This window comes from Neofelis nebulosa, chromosome 3 (genome assembly GCF_028018385.1).
Source record: "Neofelis nebulosa isolate mNeoNeb1 chromosome 3, mNeoNeb1.pri, whole genome shotgun sequence".
Taxonomy (NCBI): domain Eukaryota; kingdom Metazoa; phylum Chordata; class Mammalia; order Carnivora; family Felidae; genus Neofelis; species Neofelis nebulosa.
Window position 1 is genome coordinate 187,450,651 of NC_080784.1, and position 17,366 is coordinate 187,468,016.

Here is a 17,366-nt window from a genome sequence, read left to right on the forward strand (position 1 = left end):
GTCATTTAATTTTGTTTCCCAAAAGCAAACTCTTTACTAGTCTTCCAAATGACAACATGCCTATCTGGTAATTATTTCCTTCACTAAGTGAAACAGGTATGGAATGAAGGTAAGAACTGATGTGACGAGCACATGGAGTCTGAACCCGTCCCTCGAGAGGTATACTGTTCCAGAAAGTAGCCAGTAACATGTATAAGTATTTAAATGTAAATAACTAAAAATAAATAAAATTTAAAGTCCAGTTCCTCGGTTGCACTAGCCACATTTCCAGTGCTCAGTATTCCATGACCACACGTATGTAGCGGCTGCCATTTTGGAACACACAGATGGAGAATATGTCCATCGTTGGTAGAAAAGTTCTACTGGACAGAACTACTCTAGAGTCTAATAAGAGACAAGAAAAACAATACCATTAGTGAAACACCTCCCTCACAATATAGATAGATGTTTGGTCTGGGGCCTCACATATCTTCCACTTTGTGCAATAGCTATAGTTCAGAAAATCCAGCATAACTGGAAGAAGGACAAGAATGTATCCCAGGCACCTTCTATTTCCGGACACTCTTGTGAAACAAGTCACCCCAGGACGTAGAGCCTTAAAGAAACAACGATCACTTCATTATCTCTCCCCGTTCTGGGACTGGAGCTCAGTGAGGCGGTTCTTGGGTCTGTGCAAGTGACAGTCGGGGCTGGCATCGGCCTCTTCTTCCAGTGGCTGGGACCTCAACGGGGGCCTGGGAAGTTGCACCCGAGTCTTACGCAGAAGTCCTCGCCCTCCCCCATTCAAGAGGAGGGAACACGGTCGGCTACTCTACCAGGAGGGGGGTCATTGTCAGGTTTGGAGGGTGTGGACTGGGCGAGCTTGGGAGTTACCGTCTGCCACACCTTCTCATGATAGGCCAAGTGTCCCTGTTCGCGTCACTGCCCCCCTGGTCGCTGGCCCTGACTACAGACAGGAGCCCCGCCTGGGGATCGAACACTCTAAAGGAAAACTAACTGCATAATTGCTTCAGTACTTTTCCCTGCCAAAGCACAAATTCAGTATCTTTATCGTGCCATGGGTTTCTTTGGTGATATGGTAAGCCCTCAGCAAAATGTTTCCAAGTGCATAAAATGTGGTGTCCCCAGGTCGGATGAGGGGCCACCAAATGGGGGGGCGGACCTATCCGATGGAAGCAGGTTGTACTGGAGGTGAAAGAATTCACCCCAGGCAGAATGAAGGAAAGAGTTTATTGACCACACGGCAAGGGAGCCGACGTGGGCGGGCAGGAGGCAAGGCAGAGACCGGTTGCCCTCAGCCCTGTGCAGTGGTAGAGACTGTAGCTAAAGGGGGAAGGTGAGGAAGTATGAGAATGTATGGAATTTTCCGTTTTGGGTAACTGTGCCCTGGTGTAAGTAACCCATGAGTCACTAGGGCTTACAGATATTGTGAGGTGGTCCCTTAATGAGCCTCTCTGTACCCAGCCAGGGGGTTACTGTGGTTTCTACCTTACTCAGGTTTCTGTGGTTCAAATTCGTTGCCTAAGAGCCGCCCCTACGTAGCGGCACCTGGGTGGCTACATCTGCTGAGTGTCAGACTTTGGCACAGGTCGACTTGGGCTTAGCTTAGGGGTTCAAGCCCTGCATGGGGTTCTGTGCTGACAGCTCAGAACCTGGATGGAACCTGCTTGGGATTCTGTGTCTCCCTCTCTCTTTGCCCCTTCCCCGCTCGTGCTTTGTCTCTGTCTCTGTCTCCCTCTCAAAAATAAAGAAACATTGAAACAAATTAAAAAAAAAAAAAAAAGAACCGCCTCTACATAAAATAAAAACATAAGAGTTCAAAAGAAACCAGTTATTTGGAAACACAGTTACCAAAATAGTTGAATAATAATATACTAAAATATCTAGCGAGCTTTAGCAGCCGACTTAGTAAGCGTTGTCCTTTCCAAGTTCTGATGAACCTGATACTTCATGATATCTGTAACAATCGGATGTGATACGGAAATATTTGTGATTTCTATCGATGACAAATTCACAAATTCTGCTAAAGTTATTGTGGCTGTTGCCTGCATTCATATTTAGAGAAATGCAACATTTTCAGTTAAAAGGGTAGTGAAACTAAAGATGTGATTTTTTTTTTTTCCCTCACCCAGGTTTGCCGAATCACTGAAAACTGTCTTGCTGAGGAATCCCTCAGCTGTAGAGGGTGCAGGTGGGGCAGGAGTTCTTAGTGCAACAGAGTAACAGGAAAGGCCTTGGGACCCACCCAGGCTGGGTGCCCCACAGGCAGCTGGATAAGCAAGCTGCTCAGAGCTAGAAGGTAAGAGGAATCCAGATGGGGAAAGAGAGAGTTCTGGAAGGACAGAGAGCGGGAGAGGATGGGCCAAGGTGGAGGTCTAAAGAAAAAAATTCCCTGTGAGGACATTCCCTCCGGCTAGGATGGCCACAGACACGTTTAGGCTCCCCATTGGGCCTTTGCCTCCCCACCCTCAGCCAATGACCTGAATTTACTTGTGGTGGTCACGTCATGAACCACTTCCCTTTTTCTGCCAGTCTAGACTTGCTTCCAGCACAGGCAAAGAGAGTTTTTGCCACAGCGTCTGCCCTGAGCCAGTTGGTCTAGTCCCTTCTGTGGGGTGCGAGGCAACTAATTAATTGCACTGCTCTCCTCTGTGCCCAAATGCTAAATCCAGGGAGAGCCAGCAATGAGGAGATAGACGTCAAAACATCGGCTTTCTTGCTACTAAGATCTGGATTAGAGGGTACAGCTTAAATGTGGGCTTCCTACTTTCCTGGCCTCAGCCACCACCCACACCCTTTCAAAAGCTGGGGACCTTCAGGGGAAAGGCTGAGTCCGTAGAAGACACACTTATCCAGGATTGCGGCCTGGCCCCGGTCTGGGGAAGGATGGTTGACGGGGGAAGAGAAGAGAAAGGCAAAGACATACACACATTCACACATCGACACACGTACACGCCTTCAGTATTCTTGATGGACGCGTTCCTCCCCATCTAGAACCGTGGACCAATGGCTGTCACTCACCAACCAGGTGACTCACTCCATCTCTAAGGGGAGGAGTTTGGGGTATGGCAAGCGGCCGGGAGGGCTGAGGGAAAACTCCTTAAGGGGACTCTCAGAGACAGAGAAGCTCCCCCCTCCAGCATCCACGTTTGAAAGTATCCTACCCAGATATAAATAAAATCATTGTAAGTTCATTCTTACTATTTTTCATGAAAACAAGAGGAGAATCAAGGGGGCTCCCTACCTAGTGCTAGGTAAAACTTTAACGCGTGATCTCATTTAAACCTCACAATGATCCTCCGTTGTAGATGGGTGAACCGTCTAACATCTGAAATTGTTGAGTTTTACATCACTCCTCATCAGGGAAATACAAGTCAAAACCACACTCAGATATCACCTCATGCCAGTCAGAGTGGCCAAAATGAACAAATCAGGAGACTATAGATGCTGGAGAGGATGTGGAGAAACGGAAACCCTCTTGCACTGTTGGTGGGAATGCAAACTGGTGCAGCCACTCTGGAAAACAGTGTGGACGTTCCTCAAAAAATTAAAAATAGACCTACCCTATGACCCAGCAATAGCACTGCTAGGAATTTACCCAAGGGATACAGGAGTACTTACTGATGCATAGGGGCACTGGTACCCCAATGTTTATAGCAGCATTCTCAACAATAGCCAAATTGTGGAAAGAGCCTAAATGTCCATCAACTGACGAATGGATAAAGAAATTGTGGTTTCTATACACAATGGAGTACTATGTGGCCATGAGAAAGAATGAAATATGGCCCTTTGTAGCAACGTGGATGGAGCTGGAGAGTGTGATGCTAAGTGAAATAAGCCATATAGAGAAAGACAGATACCATATGTTTTCACTCTTATGTGGATCCTGAGAAACCTAACAGAAACCCATGGGGGAGGGGAAGGAAAAAAAAAAAAAAAGAGGTCAGAGTAGAAGAGAGCCAAAGCATAAGAGACTCTTGAAAACTGAGAACAAACTGAGGGTTGATGGGGGGTGGGAGGGAGGGGAGGGTGGGTGATGGGTATTGAGGAGGGCACCTTTTGGGATGAGCACTGGGTGTTGTATGGAAACCAATTTGACAATAAACTTCATATATTGAAAAAAAGAATGAAATTGTTGAGTTTTAACTTAAAAAAAAAAAACAGGAAGTTTGTGTCCTTCATCCTAATGGTGTCCCGTTTTACAGGCGAGGTCACCGAGATTTCCAGAAATTAAGTGACTTGCCAAGGACCACATGGCTAGAACACGAGCCTAGGAATGAAGAGGTAGATTATATACAGGTTCTGCCTCAAATGGTGCCTTGCATAGAGTAGTTGCTTAATAAAGATATTTTTAACAGGCTAGTTCCCGAGGTTTACCTTCTTATACATGGTGAGTGAGAATGGCCTGCTGGGCTTGCGAGAAGCCTAGGCCTTCCACCATCCAGCCGTTTCCTGTCGGCAGACCTCCTTCGCACATGCACGCGTCCTTGGAGCTGGCGTGCTTCTCTGTTAAGCACCTGATTAAGGGCTGAAACTGATGACCTAGGCTGCTTCCGGAGAATCTCCCCTGCTCGGAATTAAGCGGGCTTACAGTAGAAATCAAGGCTGGAAGCAGCCTCGGGCCAATTCAGAGAAATGAATGCCAGTGATTCAGATGCAGGGCAATTTCAGATTCCTTTTCGCAATTTTTTTCGGAGTGTGAATCCACACTGGAGATCTCATTCTCATTTCAAATCACTCTTGGGAAATAGGTCCTCAGGTACAATCTCCGCACGAATCTTCAGCTTCATGGGGACTCTGGTGGCAGTAGGACCCCGGGGCAGGGAGACTGCACCCCAGTCTGGGGAGGCAGTGTTAGTCACATACCAGCCCCTCACGCCCAAGTCCCCAGTACTAGGGTTTGGCCGGGGACCACACTCTGCCCCCTAAACACCTTGGGGGCGTATCCACCACTGCTGCTGTCTTGAGTCCAGATGGCAATAATCTCTTCCTTAGATTGTCGACTTGTTAAAAACAGAAATCCCACTGGGTCATCACATCACTTCAGAACCTTCCAAATGATTCCCCACTCACCCTACAGCAACCTCCAGGCTGACTCACGCGGCAGCCCCCTAACTCCATATTCTGTCTCCCTCCACCCCATCCCCTGCTCACACTTGGGGCTCCAGCCAGCTGGACTTCTTTTACTCCACAGGTATGTCATTCTTTTCTTTCCTTTTTTTATTGTTTACTTATTTTTTGAGAAAGAGAGAGTGTGAGCGGGCAAGGGTCAGAGAGAGAGGGAGACACAGAATCCGAAGCAGGCTCCAGGCTCTGAGCTGTCAGCTCACAGCCTACTTCGGATTCTCTGTCCCCTTCTCTCTCTGCCCCTCCCCCGCCCCCTCCTCCGCTCCCGTGTGTATGCTCTCTCTTAAAAATAAATAAACATTAAAAACGAATTCCAACATCCAGATTCTTTGGCGTGAGCAACAGTTGCTTCTTGTCCCCTGGTCTCTACAGCATGGGCGGCTCTGATGTCTGTGGTTTAGAGGTGACCGTGGCCTCTGCCCTTAGGAGATAGCAGTAATGATGTTGTTAAAGCAAAACTGACTTTGAAAAAGGCTGCTCCCCATCAGTGTCCATTCGGGCGGCCAGGAAATTGAGGTTTCTGTCCATTTCAAGTCTGGGAAAAACTTGGCTTTCATCATGTTTGAGACCAAGAACAAAAGCGAATCAGGGAGTCATAAGACATTTTTTGATGGGACTAAGCCAGGAGAATGGATTAAATGTGTTGAATGGATTAAAACTGTAGGATAAGGAGTGAATCTTAATTGACAACCACTGCCATATACAGGGCTTTGGGGGATCCACCCCTGACATACGGTGACCTCGTGGGTGCTGAGGCTTCCGTGAGGTCTTAGATCTGCCCTGATATCTGTGAGGCCTGCATGCCTCTCTCCCAGACCAGAACTGCGGTTCTCTCAGATCCCTCCCTGGCTACGTATTCTAAAGACTTTTCAATCCACTGCAGCACGGATTTTTAATTCATCATCTTTTATTTCCTCATTCATTCATTTATTCATTCAACAGGTATTTACTGAAGCTCTACCACGAGTCAGGCCCATCTAGGGAGAGACCAAGGACTGACGAAGAAAGTACAATGGAGGATGGTAAGTGTCAGGGTGACATTGGAGCCCAAAGCAGCCTCAGGGAAAGTATCCGAGAAGAGGACAGCTACAATGAGTGGAGAGGGGGAGAATGTTCCAGGCAGAGGAACCGTGTGCATGCAAGTCTAGCAAAAGACTCTCTCAAGAATGACGTATGGGGTGCACATATTGGGTGCTCGGTCAGTTAGGTGGGCTTGAACCCACGAACCGTGAGATCATGACCTGAGCTGTAGTCAGACACTTAACCAACTGAGTTACCTGGGCCCCGCTGGATGTTGGAATTTTAAAATCACTAAGCTATGGCTGAAAATATTTATTTGTACCTTAAGGACAGCAGTGCTTTTTAAAACCTATATTTAGGGGCGCCTGGGTGGCTCAGTCGGTTAAGCGTCCGACTTCAGCTCAGGTCACGATCTCACTGTCCGTGAGTTCGAGCCCCGCGTCGGGCTCTGGGCTGACAGCTCAGAGCCTGGAGCCTGCTTCCGATTCTGTGTCTCCCTCTTTCTCTGACCCTCCCCTGTTCATGCTCTGTCTCTGTCTCAAAAACAAATAAACATTTTAAAAAAAAACCAAAAAACCCCTGTATTTAATATGTAAACTAAATACAGGAAATAAAGCTGCATGGCACAGAGGTTCATACAACTAATTCTCCTAAGGAAGACCTTTTCTACAGCCTGAGGATGCAGAGCATTTCGAAGGTGAAGACATCCCATTGAAGACCCCAGAATAATCCCGCTGATCTCATTCACTAGCCTTCATGTCACAGAATGAGAGCCAACAAGACTGGGTCCCTAACCACTGAGTGCTGTGAGAAAATGATAAACATACGGTGTGCACGTATTCATACTTGGCCTTGTTCCGCAAAGCTTAGCTACTGGAAACACACGAATTACAATAGTAAGACGCAAATAAATGCTAACACACAAGAATCAGAGAAGCTACACAATAGAACGGGGTGTTCGGTTTAGGGGTGGGGGAAATAGAGCGCAGTTTTTAAAGCCAGAACGTTCCACGCATTGTTATAGATAAGCTGCAAATTTAAATGTTTTAAAACATGTATTTATTTTTGAGAGACAAAGTGAGAGTGGGGGAAGGGCAGAGAGAGAGGGAGACGCAGAATCCTAAGCAGGCTCCAGGCTCTGAGCTGTCAGCACAGAGCCCGATGCGGGGCTCGAACCATGAGATTGTGACCTGAGCCGAAGTCGAACGCTTAACCTACTGAGCTACCCGGGGGGCCCCGATTTGCTGCAAATTTAGCTCTGAGCTTTTTGGTACCCCGGATGAGAAGGGACTATAACTAGCATCTTACAACCGCATATCTTGGGGGTTGCCCTTGTACAGGAATGCCTCCATTCCTGGGAACATTGAGAAATTCCGGATGCTAGTGTGACAGGTATAATGGAGCTTTATTTTTACCTTGGTGAACTGATCTCTTCGCATGCCCCTAAATCATATCATAAAGGTGACAACACATTGTGTCCCTCTCACGCCTATCCCCAGGCTCTGAATGGGTTCATCCATTCAGCATTTACTGACGGCTCACTCTGTGCCAGGCACTATGCTGGGTGTGATGGACAGTGATGTCCTGCCCAAGGTCCCTGCAGGCAGGAAGGACTCCCCTCTGTCTCTGAGTGTGCTGCAGGCATCCAGCCCCAGCTGTCAGCTCACCTCCAGAACCGCATGAGCGGAAGGTAGTCACCTCACCTGGGGTGGCTGACATCTAAGGTCTAATTAGTCGGGAGCAGGAGGATATGAAGGCCCACCCCCGTTCTCTCAGCTTGGGACAATTCTGGAGGGACACACCCCAGAGAGTTGTCTGGGGGCTCAATGGAGACTGAAGTCCTTCCTAGTAAACCTCAGAAACACCACCTGCCTCTCAGAGCAAACTTGAAGGAGGGGAAGAAGAGAAGTTACACCTGGTGAGTGGTTACATTCCTGCTTCCTCTCTAAGAAGCCACAGCAGGAGTCAGGAGGGAGGGAGGACCCTAGCGGTGGTCCCCAATTGCCACCATCCCTCACCCCTGTCCCCGTCTCCCTCGTTGCTGGGGGTCCGGGGTGCCAGGCTCCCTCCCTCCTTTCTCTCTCATTATCAGAAATCAATCTCGGGCTAAGTTTTCCTACACTTAAAACGAGGGAAATGGACTAAATGGTTTGTAAGCTCTATAATTATGACTCTTGGAACATTTTAAAACACGGTCGTGTTCTTTCAAATCTCAACCATTTATTTCAGAGAGTGGCAATTTATGCAAACGCCAACCAAAGGACATCACAATACACGATTTATTTTTTCAATACGCTGTAGTTTAGTAAATACATTTGCGTCACCATCATTGAAGAACATTCAGTGGGCACCCGCCAGATGCATCGTATAGGGCTTGAAGAATCAGCAATTGTTGAGACGTTGACATGTTTAAATTCGGCTCGTGTCACATGAAGCAAACGAGAGCGCATAACTGAGCTTGGGAGTGACATTCATGCTACATGGCTGTTGTTTCTTCTTCCTCTTCTTTCTCCTCTTCTTTCAGGCTGCCAGATGGTGTGGATCAAATTATTCTAGAATGCAGGGAGTCTGGGTTTCTGCAGATGAGCACAACGGCAGCGCAGGCTTTTGCTTCGGTCACTGCGACCCTCGGTGGTGTAATCTGCTCCCACCAGGATGCCCTAGCCTTCCATGCTGCTCGGGTCTCGGGCAGCTTCCAGCAACATTTTTAAGTGCTCTTTGAGAATTTCTGCAAGAAAACTTCTGTGTCATCTCTTGTACCTGTTTTCTTAAAATCTTAGAAACACAAGTTTTACCTTTAGCTTAAAAAAATGAACGTATCACTAGGCTGCATTAAAACACGGTGGTTAAAATTCCAGCTCGGAGACTCAGCCAGACGATAATGATATCCAAATTCTATTGAGAGTTTTCTATCAACTTATCTGATCCTCACGACACTGTCTCCATTTCACAGGGGAAGAAACTGAGGCACAGAGTGGAAGGGCAACTTGCCTAAGGTCACCTGCTAAGAAGAGAGAGAGCCAGGATTTTCACCCAGGCAGTTTGGGTTATAGAGACCCTGTTTTGAACTGCCTGCCTCTGCTGATAGCTCCGTGACTCAGTATCCCCATTAAAATATAAGGATAAGGACATGGGGGACTTGGGTGGCTCAACCTGTTTGAGCGTCTGACTTCGTCTTGGGTCACGATCTCACGGTTCCTGAGTTCGAGCCCCACATCGGGCTTACGACTGTCAGCCTGAACCCACATCAGATCCTTTGTCCCCTCTCTCTGCCCCTCCCCTGCTTGCACTCTCTCCCCTCCCAAATATTTTAAATATATATATACGGATAAGAACATCATCTTCAATATAGGATTGTGAAGCGGTGAGGGGACCCGAGGAAAGCATTTGGCTCTCTGCCAGGCATAGTAAGCTCTAGAATGCACTTGCCATTGTGAGAGTTCAAGGGGGCTCTGTCAAGGGGAAGGCACGCATCCCCTAATGTTTCACTATTACCTGTATGGATATGGATGCATTACATTACATACGTATGTGGTACATTACAAATGTGTATTATGTACCTGTACATACGACCTTTGTATCTGTCTTAATTGGTGTTTCTGCAGAGTCAAACTGTGAGGAAAGGATACAAATGTGTGTCGCCGTTTTCCATCCCAGGAAACTCCAGTAGGAGAGCGGAGAAGCAGGGCGAGGCAAGGCAAGATAGGTAAGGAAGGAAATGTAGTCAACTAAGGGCAATTACCAAGAAAGTTGGCACTGACGATAGCCAGAGAGCAATGCTGCTGGGCAAGTCTGGAAAACAGCGTAGCTCTCACCCCGGAGTGATCTCACCCAAGGGGCCAGGAAGCTGAGGCATTTACCCAATCACTCTGGAGTCACTCCTGCTTGCTGCAAATGCTCCCAGAGCCAGAACCAAAGGCCGCAGGTGGGAAGACTCAGGGCGCACGGGTGTGCTCAGGTGAGGGGAGAGAGGACATTGGGGGGGGGGCACTAACAGACTCCGCTCAAATACATAGAGAGGCTGTCTGGAGATAGATACATAAGGAACTGGTGTCAGTAGTGGGAAAAAGAGAGGGGCACTAGAAGGTTGGAGGGGATGGGTATTTTCACCATGAACCCTACTATGCTTTCTGAATTTTGTGATGTGCAAATATCACCCATTCTCAAGGCGAACAAAATGGTATGTCAAAATGAAATTGATCCCTGCAGAGATGCACGGGAGGCCAACAACTATGTCTCTAGAGCACCCGGGTACTGTTGATACTTGGAGCTGGATAATCCTGCCCTGTGCATTGCAGGATGTATGGCTCATCCCTGGGCTCTACTCATTAGAAGCCAGTGGCAACCACGTCCTCAAGCTGGGGTCATCAAAAATGTCTCCAGACATGGCCAGATGTCCCCAGGGGCCAAGTCACCACCCTGGCCTCGTTGAGAACCACTGTTCTGGAGAACCTGGTCAGTCTGCATTCTCTTGTAGCTCTCTGGTGAGCACAAGCGGTCTGAGGTGGCACATCCATAGGTCTGCGTGAAGCCTGCCTATGGGGAGGGACCCCAGACACCCAGTCGACACTATAAAAGGAGTGAGTGGAGAGCCTTCTGCTTCTCCTTCCTGCCCTTCCCTCCGGCCGGCCTGTCCTCATTTCCCACCCTCCGCAATGGTCTCATTCACTTCATGTGTCTGTCTGTTATCTGTCAGCCCCTGCGAGAAGTAGGCTGTGCGGGAATGGGTATGATTCTGGTCCTCCCCTCACAGACAGTGCTTGGCACAAAAGAGGTGGTCAGTGAGTGCCTGTTGCTTGAAGAATTGAATGACTGGATGACTAGATGTTCCAGAGCATTGGAGAAGGAGGAAAGAAAACAGGAACGATGATGAGGGGGAAAGAGACAAGGCAGGGACCAGGGTGGGAGATGTCGTGGAAGGCGGCAGGCACGGGTTCTGCTGCTCAGAACTGGGATGAAAGCTCCTCCCCGACAAAGGAGCTGGGATGCCTTCCCACCGGCTCCTCCCCGCCTCCTGTAGTTGCCTCCCAGAAGCTGGACCTGGGCCACAATTGGCAGGGGGTAACATTGTCAGAGGGCGGTGACATCGCTGAAGTGAACTGATTTTAGATGCGTTTGGATCGCTTTGTGTCCCGTTTACCAGATCCAGACGCCATCCGCCACTTTTGCAAACAGGCAATGGGGGAAGAAAGGAGGCTCTGTTTCATCAAAATGAAGGCCAGCTTGTCCGGAGACTGTGCTGCAAGGTTGTCATTGTTTGGGTGACTGCCGGGCAGGACGCATTCTCCCTCCCCCGTGGGCCAAGTGCACGTCCCTGCTCCATAGATGTTGGGCTTGACTCCGTAACCTCTCTTGGTCAATGGACTGCCAGTCACAACACTCTGAGGCCTTGAGTGCACTCGCCCATATGGCTTAGTTCTTAACTCCGGTGTCCCCTGAAGGGAGCACGTAAGTGCGTGGCCGTTGCCCTTTCCCTTGGGCCCCAGAGTGAACACCCCTGGAGCTGACCTGAATCCGACTCCTAGCCCATACCACAGAACCCACAGCCGGAAGCCCAGTCACCCGCTGAGACCAGCGCAGCTCTCCCAAGCCACGGTCCCACCCACAGACCTCCAAGCCGGAGAATAAAGGCTGACTGTAAGCCACTGAGTCTGGGGTGGTTTGTTAAGCAGCATTACTGTGGTGATAGATGATTGACTCAATAGTGATCAGCAACGCCCGCCCCAAAGTCAGGCATGAGCCTTCCTAATGACTCTTCCCCTACTAGCTCGATAGCACTGGGCAAGTTAGCCTTTCGGCCTCAGTTTCCTCATTTATAAAACGGAAGTAATAATAGCATTACTCTCAGCACCATTGGGAGGATTACATGAGATAATCGATACAGAGTGCTTAACGTCGCACCTGTAAACATCGCCCAGAGTAAACATTCTAGAACTCAGAGGTCACAAATTGGAAGCGTGTTCTCAGATAATTCAACGAATTGTCTCTATTGGGATCAGTCCTCAACTGCCAGCTGGGAAATTTCATGTGGAAAAAGCAATCCAGACTTGCAGCTTCTCTGGGAAAGTCAGATCTGGCCAACACGGGGCCAGCCTTTCTCCGTGGCAACAATGGATAGAGCTAGGGGGCAGTATGTTACCATGTGAGTAACAGCAAATGTGACCACTAGGGTTTAAACAATTGAGGGGTTCGGTTTTCGCAGGCAGCATGACATCCAGGAGTCAGAAGCCCAGGGCTGGCGCCAAGGCCGAACGATGCCATCGGGAAGCTGGGCGCCTCTGTCTTGAAACCCTGCCACCTTCAGCACGTGGTGTTTGGGCCTCATAATCTCAAGATAGCTGCTGCACATCCAGCTGCGGTATCTATGTCTCAGGCCAAAAAAGAAAAAAAAGAAAAAAAAAAAAAAGAGGATGGAGGAGGTAAAGGGGCAACGGACAACGTCTCTCCTGGCAAGGCTTTGTCCTTTTATACTGGAAAGGGAGACTTTCCAGGAAGTCCCACTTACGTCCCAAAGGTCAGAAGTGAGTCGCCTTAGCCACACCTTGCTGCAAGTGTGCTGGGAAACGGAGCAAGCACTCTGTGATGGTCTCTGTAGCTGAGAAAGAAGGGAACTGGAAAGAACAGCTCTGGTCGCACTGCTCAGTTTAGCACAGAACCTTCCTAGGCAGGGTATCATCTGCTTTGTTGGCAAACATATATGCATCTGTTTTGTTTGCAATTCCTGCCCTAGGTGGTGCCTGTCTGTGTGATCCTTGGCCACGTAAGGGCATCGATGGGGAGCGTGCTCTTGAGTTTCTCACCGCTGGCCAAGGTCTTTCTAAGATCACGGCAGAACTGAACGTCCAGGCCCCCCCCTCCCCAGCTACTTTGCCCCATTCTTCGTCTTTATAAAGCTTCTCGTCTGGGGCAGAAGCCAACGTACAAGATGCTCAGCAAACAGTGGAAAGTTTCTCTTACAAGGAGCTCTGACCATACTAGCCACAGTCTTGCCGCGGTCTTGGCTAACGCTGAGAAAACACTCTTTCCCTCCACTCCACTTGTCTTCTTTTTTCTTTTGATGGACTGTGATAGTTTCATACCATTTTTCAAGGCAGGCTATTGACGTACCAGGAGGTGACCTCTATTTACTACAATAAAATTAGTGATTTATAGAAAGACGGAATTCCACAATCCCCTAAACTCTCCTTTTATCCCTAACTACTGTGTCAACAAAGCGCCCAGCATCCAGTATGGTTCAAAGGTCTGAATTGTATAGCAAAATAAATCATTTTTAAAATCCCAACAGTAATGTATGGTGGGAGCATTCTTAACTTGAACTGAGTAAGGGGGAAGAGAACCGATGCAGCCAACCTTAGCTGTAGTATATTACTCAAGTTGATGTGGGGCAGAGAAGATTGGATATTTAATGTCAATGATACCATGAGAGGGGGATGAGAGATTCCAAGTTCCACCAGAAAATAAGAAGGAAAAATTTAGGTCCCACAAGCCCTGGCCTATTTTTTCTTTCCTTCCCCTCTCCCACCCTCTGTTTTCTTACCTTCCTCCCTCTCTCTCCCTTCCTGCCTGCTGACGGTCTATTTCTGTGGCCACTGCAGAAAGCCCAACACATTTTTCGGTAGGGCCCTAGTTTAGTCTCAGGGTGGACATTCTAATATATGCAGGACCCTGGCCCCAGACTCGCTTGTTCAAACGCACTCGATGCCGTGCCTTACGTCACAATGTTCAAGCCTAAATCTCTGGAGTGTGCGTGCGGACCTGCCTGGAGTCCGTGTAGAGACTGTTTCATTTGGGTCAATTTAAGCAGGTGTTCACTCCAGGAGGCTCAGGAATCATGGAAAGAAAAGGTCTGACTGGTAGGTCATGGGGCGGGCTTGCTGGGTCTGACCGATCAGTGACAGCAACTCACTTGAGTTCAACCAGTTTATCGTGAGCTCCTAGAGTCAGACACAGTGCTAGGTCTGGGGATGCAAATACCCATACCATATACTCCTGCCTTCCAGAAGCCCACTACCTGGAGGAGGTGGCTCCAAATGAATTATTTCCCCCTCCAGGAAAACTCTAAATCCCCCCTAGTATAGTGCTTCTCACACTTCAACACGCACACAGATCCCAAGATTCTTATGAAAGTATCAACTGGGACTCAGTAGCCCCGGAAGAGGCCTGAGATTCTGCCCATCCAACCAGGCCCCAGGTGCCGGCCACGTGGCTGGTCTGTGGCTGCACTTTGAGTAGCTGGGCCCCAGGGTTGAGTGTCAGCTGTGAAGGAGCACAGAGGGCTGCTGGGTGAGGAACGCCCCAGGGAGCAACTGGCTGCTTCTTCCTCGCTCCAGAAGCATGTGGCTCCACTCGGGATGTACAAACAGGCTTTGCCCGGCCCGCTAAGGTCACCCGTCATTGCGTTGCTCCAAGTCAAAGGAGCATCTTTCAGCAGGGGGCTGAGTGGTGGGGCAGTTTCAGGAGGCAAGTCTTCGAAAAAGGAAGCAGCAAACCATTGTTTAGGGTTGAAAGTGTTGGGAGAAAGTGCCCTCTTGTTCTTCTTGGACAGACTTCCTTTCTCTCTTTTCGATCTTCCTTGGGAAAGGGGGCATTTTTTGGTTCGCTGAAGATTCTGTAGCGTTCCACGGAGACCTTTTTCTCCCACACCCCCTTCTCCACAGAAAGGTTACTGTACTTGTCAGAATTCTTATGGCACTCCATACACAGCAGGTGCTCAATAAATGCTTTAACAATCTTGAGAAGAAAACTCACGGGGATTATATTCCACGTTTTGCTTTTTAAAGTCTGAAAGCAGACCCTAGGACCGATTTTGTACGTCTCAGTTCCTACTTAGAAAACGTTTCTTTCTCCTTTCTTGTAAAAGATTGTGTCAGAGATGCACTATGTGCAAAACCATTAGGAGATCGATGAGTTTCTAGTCCGGGAGACTCCAAATGTGTGCTATTGTATTAGCTATCTATGGCCACGGCTAATGCTGTGTAACAAACAAGAAGCCCTCATAAGCAATATACTTGTTGTTCACGCATCTGTTGGTTGGCGAGGAGGCTCTGCTCATCTGGGGTGGGCTCATTCACGTATCTGGTGGTCATCCAGTTGTGTTGACTGGACATTTGGGGTAACTGGCCTTTGTCCATGTGTTCTGTCTTCCAACAGGCTCTCCCAGGCATGTTTTTATGGCGACTGTGGAGGGTGCAAAAATGCAAGCAGAGACATTTTTTTCCCCCAAGCTTATGCCTGCATTATGTCTGCCAAAATTCTGTCTGCCAGAGAAAGTCACATGGCCGGGCTAGGGTCAGAGCAGGAGGGCACTGCAAGGTTACATGGCCAAAAACATGGGGCTTTAAGGCAGCCCATGAACACAGCCTGTACGTGTAACAAAGTAACTTCACAGTTCATAGTTAAGCTGATACAAGCAACATCTTTGCAAAGAGCAAACATCTAGCCTTCTCCCTGCTCCAAAAGACAGAACAGCTGCAGCAAAGTCCAGGGAAAACAAAGCCATCTGAGAGGAGGGAGAGCAAGAAAGTATTTACTGACAATGCTCAATTTGTAATCCACGTTTATTTCAAACTCAAAAGGACGTATTTACAATACGCCAGGTTTTCACGTCCCCACCCTTCAGTGGCATCTTTGCAGCAATAGAAATATCAAGCTTTCTGCCTCTTTCAAAAGCGAGGGCCTGTGTTTGCAAGGTAAACAAAGGGTAATGAAACAGCAAATGGCAGAGCGTCAAGTTGTTGGAAGGTGTCTAGCGGGATGCCACGGGGACGCGGTTTCATTCTGGTCTCATTTAACATCTTCATTAATGATCTGGAAGAGGGAGTAAACAGCACATTAATTATAATCACAAGTGTTGCTAAATTGGGATTTGGTGCCTGCACCAAAGAAAGGGACTCTGAAAGGACCAGGCAGGAGGTGGATCCGGCTTGGAAAAGCTGAACGGCACCTAGGAAGAAAATCACAGCACATGGCAGGGGAGGAAACAAGGCACTTGGAAGCAGTGAGGCCAAAAGGCAAGGAAGCTGCCTGAAATTCCTTCTGGAACAACCTAAGGTATTCACAAATAAACCCAAGAGCGAAGTGTTTATGGCAAGGAGGTAGCATCCAGGATTGAGATGTAAGCAAGCGGGAGCGGGAGATGGGGGGACAGCCATAAACACACCAGGGACCAGGGGCACTTGAAACTTTTTCCCCCATAGCCTCCTTCTCCCTCCGGGATATTAGCTTCTGAGAACAGGGGTTTGTGTTGATTTGTTTTCTGCTATATCCCCAGCACCTGGAATAATGCTTGGGACACAGAAGTCACTCAATAAATACTTGTGAAACGCATACCTGAATGAATGGATGAGGGAGGGACGCTGTGTGGCTTCTGAAGGAGAGAGGCTTTCTCTCCAAGAAGTAGGAGCCAGCCAGAGATGGATTAAAAACTGAAACAAACAAAACAACAAAGTAAAAATTGGGGAAGGGGAGGAAATGAACAAAGTGAAAATCAGGAAAACTCCTCAGAGAGCAGAGAGCCTGTTGGTGTTATTATACAAATAAACGATAGTGTACAAGACTAACGGTAGTGCTTATGGGTGTCTGTCACTGTCTAAGTGGCTTTGTACACATTATCTCATGTAATCATCACAAGAAAACTACCGGGTGTGTTCTATCATTGCCCTTGTATTAGGTCGGAGGCACAGAAAGATTAAGGAGCTTTCCAAGGTCACATCCAAGGTCCTCTCGGTGGTGAGATTAATTTCATTTATTCACTTTAAGTAGGATTCACACCCAGCAAGGGGCTGCACCCAGGACTTGAACTGATGACCCTGAGATCAAGACCTGAGCGGAGAGCAGAGGTCAGATGCTTAATTGACTGAGCCACCCGGGATTGAAACCTGTGTAACCCTAATTCCTGCTTTCCACGACCATTTTACATGGCCTGCCATATTGGTCTAAAGGGAAGGTTGGCAGGGGAAGAGACAGAGAGGGAGAGAAGGTTGAGGCGAGATGAGGAGAAGAAGAAGGCAGGGGGAGAAAACAGAAAGGAGAAGTAAACAAACACAGAATAGGGCAAGTGACTTTTCTCCACCTCCCACTCAGGGAACCACTCGCCAGCCAGCATGAGCGGGAGGTTCGACACAACACGGCTCTTCTCCCTGGAGGCGGCTCACGGTCTCTGCCCTAAATATCACGCTAGTATTTAAAGCTAGATGCTTTTTTGGTACAAAATGCCCCTT

The 17,366-nt window shown here is 48.4% G+C and overlaps 1 long non-coding RNA gene across 1 annotated transcript; it reads right to left on the reverse strand.

The window, feature by feature from the left end:
- Positions 1–15,686: 15,686 nt before the first annotated feature.
- Positions 15,687–16,998, reverse strand: LOC131506227 (uncharacterized). Its single transcript, XR_009258808.1, has 2 exons — positions 16,477–16,998; positions 15,687–15,954 (listed from the first exon to the last, which is right to left on the reverse strand). It is a non-coding gene; the product is annotated as an uncharacterized LOC131506227 (long non-coding RNA).
- Positions 16,999–17,366: the final 368 nt, after the last annotated feature.